At 39.8% G+C, this 5,767-nt stretch overlaps 1 non-coding gene across 1 annotated transcript; it reads right to left on the bottom strand.

Annotated features, from left to right (window-relative positions):
- Positions 1 to 3,230: 3,230 nt before the first annotated feature.
- Positions 3,231 to 3,305, bottom strand: trnae-uuc (transfer RNA glutamic acid (anticodon UUC)). Its single transcript has one exon. It is a non-coding gene; the product is annotated as a tRNA-Glu (tRNA).
- Positions 3,306 to 5,767: the final 2,462 nt, after the last annotated feature.

Here is a 5,767-nt window from a genome sequence, read left to right on the forward strand (position 1 = left end):
ACAAACATTTTGCACAGTACAATCACCTTTCGTCTCTTGTCGAAGTTGATCAAGCCATTCTGTAAGAAATAGACATGAACAAAGAAAATTAATTCAATATATATAAAGGTCAAATGGTACTATGAGATCATGAAATTTAACAGATCAGCAGTGAAATACAAACTCTGTAAACTTGTTTCAATTTTAGGAAATAGTCAAAGGTCAAACACAAATGATCGATCATTCCACCAGGTTTATATTTTGGCCATTACATAGAGCCCTTTGTTCCAATCAAATAGATCAGTACCAAGCTGATGCCATTCTCAGCTGCTCAACTGCACAATAGGCAGTGACGTCCAGCTAACAAATTTACCTGTACAAAATAAAAATGATGCCCACTTTATCCAACCTTTAGAAAAACTAAACCTGTATTCAATCAACTGCAAAGCCTTTTGCATGTTTCTTTATTTACATATTGTTTGATTTGCAACACAAAGCATCACATTATTCTCATCAGTATCATTAATCATACTTATTCGTTTCTTTTATTGCTATGAGCAGCTTGCAATGAAACTGTAACAATAGTGCTCATCAGCAAATAAGGAATCCAAATCTTGTAAAACAGACTTACGAAACGATAATTGGGGAAAGCCGAATCCAATTTTGTTAAGTCCGTGAAGAAAGTTCCCAGGAATGGTACAATTCCCTGAACTACACCCTGGAAAAGTGAGGTGAATTTATTTCATCCATTGTGAACGCACTGTCATATTTCCCAAACATACTACTCCATGCCTTATTTATACCATTTATCATGCAACTAAATCTAATTAGAATCAAAATTTCGGACTCAATTTTTGACACAGTTACACAGTGGAATACAAAGTTAGATCTATAAACGACAGGCAAGTTCGGAGTTTTGATCCCTGATCTGTTAACTGTCAACCAAACTCAATGTTTGTGTAACTTCATCATTTGGAGTTTGGAAATTTTCTAAGTACTGTGTGATTTTGCCTGAAGATGGAAACAATTTATCGCACCTGATTTCCAAACGTTTGACTCAGTCAGGTTAACCCTTATTTTTCAAAACTCAAGAATATAATTCTACTCAATGTCTTTTCATAGGACACCTTTCTGACCCCAAGAAATAATTTAATGGTCTCAGACTGCTTAAGGAGCTAAAAGCCTAGGAGATACACCGGAATTGGCAAACTGGAACCAAAACTGACTTTGCGACTGGAAGTATGTGTGATTTTTGAAGAGCATTTTTGCAACTTGAAGCATTCATCCAGCAGCATACCACAGCATAAAGTGATGGTTCTTGTTGTGTGTACATGAATTTTCAAGGCACAAAAGCTACAAGTGTGAACAGCAGGTTCACAGGTGCCACAAGAATTGGCGATGTGGTAAACAGCAAAAAGCCTTAGTCTCCAGGATTACACACATGGGCTGGTTAGAAGGCCTGAAAAGAGGCAAATAGAATTCTATCCTGAAAAGTGTCAGGCGAAGCGTTTTGGGAGGACAAATAAGTCAGGACAAGACATGTTAAATGGAAGTTTTAGAAAGTACAGAGAATCACGAGGACCTTGCTGTGCGCATAAGCATATTCATGAAGGCAGGAGGACCTGTGGATAAGGTGGTAAAAGCACCATATTGGATACTTGCCTGAATATAAGAGCAGACGTAAATAAAATTAGTTGAGCCACAGTTAGAACACGGTGTGCCTAGAGACTAAAGCATTTTGCTATTTACCACACCTCCCATTCTTGTGTCATCTGTGAGCCTGATGTTCATACTTGTATCTTTTGTGTCTGGAGCATTAAAGTGCACACAGCAAGAACTATCACTCTACCCTGTGCTACACTGCCGAATGAAAGCTTCAAGTTGCAGAAATGTTCTTCAAAAGTCACGCTTACTTCCTGCCAAAAGCTAATTTTGATTCCAATTGACTAATACAGCTCGGGCGGGAACATTTCAGTTATAGAAAGGGGCTAAATAAGCTGGGACAATCTTCACTGCAACAAAGACACTGAGGAGGAACCTGGTTGAGGTTCAAAGAGTTCTGAGGGATTTGGCTAAGCATTAGGAAAAACTTTATTCCCTGTCTATCAATATCAGGGCTTACAGTTTATATACAACAAGCAGGCTATTTTGAGGGGATTTGTTCAAAAACTTTTCACCCAGAAGTGGTGGGTTTCTGGAACGCACTGCCTAAAAGGGTGGTCCAGGCAGGAACCCTTGAGACACTGAAGAACAATTTTGATGAACTCTTGAAACGCCATTGCCATCAAAACTCCTGGGTGGGGGTAGGGGTTGTGGAATTTTGTAGGAATGATACCTACCGTTGAGGCAGGGGATCCCAGTTCAGTCCAACCTCCTTCAGAATGGAGTCATAAGCTTGGCTGAATGGGTTGACAAAAACGCCAATAAATGCAAATTCTTTGAAGGGGTAGAAAAACAAAGTTGCTGGAAAAGCTCAGCTGCTCTGGGAGCATTTGTGAAGAAGAAAACTGTGTTAATGTTTTGGGTCTGGTGACCCTTCATCAGAGCTCTATAAAGGGGTCTTGTGGTTCAGTGGTAGCGTCCCTACCGCTGAGCCAGAAATCTGAGTTTTTGTTCCACCTCTGCCAGACAAGTGTCATCATGTGTCACAACATGTTGATGAAGAATACCTAGAAGGCGATGGGCTAAGTTCTACAAAATGGGATCAGAATAGGTGGGTGCTTTATGACCAGCGCAGACACAAGGGGCAGTGCTGAAAAAATTCTCGTCATGTTGCCTCATTCATGATGGCTAACCGAGTTATTGTGTAACCCGGGTTTAGTTCTTCCTTTGCTACACAAAAAGGGAACACCAGATGAGTACCTGAATCTCTGCCTTTGTGAGCGTCGGCATATTTCAATGCTTCAGCCAAGATGTTGTATTGAGATTAAATTCCATTACCCACAGTGTAGATACAGGCCCTTCGGCTCACCAATTTCACACCGCCACTTGAAACATCCCACCCAAAACCATCCCCTACAGCTCACACACCCCTGAACACAACCAGCAATTCAGCATGGCCAACCCACCTAGCCTGCACATCTTTGGACTGTGGGAGGAAACCAGAGCACCGGGAGGAAACCCATGCACACACGGGGAGAATATGCAAACTCCACACAGACAGTCACCCGAGGTTGGAATCGAACCTGGGTCCCCGGCACTGTGAGGCCGCAATGCTAACCACCGAGCCACTGAGCCACCCCAAAATGTGCTGCACTGACCGGGAATCGAACCCAGGCCGCAGCGGTGAAAGCGCCGAATCCTAACCACTGGACCACCAGTGATGCTAACCATCTCTCAAAGACAGCAAGAACTGCAAATGTTGGAGTCAGAGTCAATACAGTGTGGTCCTGACCTGACACGTTGATTTTCTTGCTCCTCTCATGCTGCCTGACCTGCTGAGTTCCTTCAGCTCCACACTGTATTGACTGTTGTATTTATCCATCAGACCATGGGAAATGTTTGTGCATACCTGCCTGGCCTCGCAGATTTACTTCCGTTCAATGTAGAAATATTCTACCCACAACCCAACACACTGATAGATATGCAACAAGCAGCATAGTTATAGCTTCAAACATATAACCAAACATGTTCAATGGCTTAAGTAGCAGCAATGCTGATAACTTCCCTTTAGTTACCCGGAGAACTGCTTTACAGCATAGTTATAACAAAGATACACCATTATGGAAAGATAAATCAGATTTACTTGTAAAGCTTCAAGATTAACTGCTTCAACTTGAGAACGTTTCATTCCAATATTAAACATAAAGGGATGATTACCTTCTTCTTTGTTACTTTCAGTGTTTTGTGTGTCAGTATTTTGTTCTCTTTCAAGGTGCTGTTGAGGGTGGCAAATTTTGAAGCTCCATCCTGAAAATGTACATAGAAAACCAGCTATTCATTCACTGCATCTAATCTATATCTCCCATAATATCAAATGAGATAACAGAAGAGATTTCAAAACTCAAGCCTTTATTGTAAAAACATTTTACAACGCTAAAGCCTTATGTCAACATTTGGCCAATTCAAACTCAAGAGGTGATAGCCAGGCAATGATATTTGGAAGTGATATTACAATTTATCCCACGCACAATAGTTTATCACAAAACTAGTATCAATGTTTAACCCATAAAACAATCACTTGGCAACTATTTCAGATTCCCAGCCAAGTGTGCAAATCAAATTGTTGGACATGGTGAAGTTGCTGCTTCAAACTGCATTTAAAATGAGGTTTCAAATTATATTTTCCGAGATTTAAAAACACAACAGTGAAAATGATGATTGCTGGCTCACTCAGGTGAAATTCACCAGACAGTCACATTTGGGGAAGTATTTTCAGAAAATACGCTATGGTATATCAAGGTGGTATCTTATCACTACACTCAGTGTCAACTAAGGATCGACAGTAAGTGTTGATATGGTGGCCTGGCGAATGGCACACCCATATAAAGTAAAGCTTAGCAAGCCATATTGCCAGAGAACATCTGTGTAATATGCTTAAAGATTAACGAACCATGCATCGATATTCACTGTACAATCTGGGAGACAGCATTATGGAAGTTAAACAACTGTCCAATCTTGAACTCAGATTTTCCCATGTATATTTATAGAAATTGACACCACAAAAGCAATCATCCTGCACAACACACGTTTTTGATTATTAAAAACAAATCTACTTTTAGATTCAAGCCAGATATGAAAAGTAATTTGGAATTCTGCACTGTGCACCAATAGCAAACATAATAAACAAGGTGTGACAGCAGCACCGTAGAAATTCTGGAGCCAGCAGATGGACAGCAATGCAAAAACATCGTCAACCTCAACTAGAACTTTCAGCAGTATGAAAAACGGAGTGTCTGTCAAATTATTAACAACCCAACATGAATGCTGCATTTCGTCCTCTTCAAGTACCACCTTCAAACTGCTTTGATTTAATCTAAGAATGATTCAACAGAAAACTTGCATCTTGCCTCCTTACTGTCCTGGACACACTAGTTTGTTCAAGTGACACCAAAATGTTTATAACTAACAAATTATTTTGTTACTTTGTAAAATTCAGGAACAAAATGACTGGGCAAACAGCATGACATACAGAGTGAGGAGGAATGTCTCGAAACCTGGTAAAACAATATGCTTTTTGAGAAGGTTTTTGAAGTTAGTTTGAAATGTCAGTGGTGGTCCAAGCTAGTTGAAACTAAATAGTTGATGTCTGAAATGCTCAACAAACAAAGCAATGTGATTATCTCTCAGTTCCAATGCAGTAAATATTTATTACCGCAGAGAACAATAAAAGGAAGACATGTTAATTGAACAAAAACACTAACGAGAACCAATTAAAGCTATTCGTGTTTTGCCTTGGCTTTAATTAATTACGAGGCCCTCCAAGTGTGCAAATCAAAAGAAAAGAAAACTGACATATATCCTGCTTTTAATATCATTGTGCAAGTGTTCAAACTTCCAAGATAACGAACACTGAGAAAGATAATCTATGAAGGTTGCATCATGACAGAACGATTTTGGAAGACTTGAGCCAAGTTAGACCATCCATATGTAATACATGTATCCCTTGTTGCATTATTGATTCACAGTATTTGTATGCATTCAGACACCAATGTAATTCATTGTAGATATTTTGCTTGAAAATACCTATAATGCCCTGAATATCGATGCACAGTGCCAAATGCAAACGCTTACCTGTTTTTCGTGCTGGCTACTTGTCATTATGTTGCCATCTTCGGAGATGAGATTT

Source organism: Stegostoma tigrinum, chromosome 8 (assembly GCF_030684315.1).
Source record: "Stegostoma tigrinum isolate sSteTig4 chromosome 8, sSteTig4.hap1, whole genome shotgun sequence".
Lineage (NCBI taxonomy): Eukaryota > Metazoa > Chordata > Chondrichthyes > Orectolobiformes > Stegostomatidae > Stegostoma > Stegostoma tigrinum.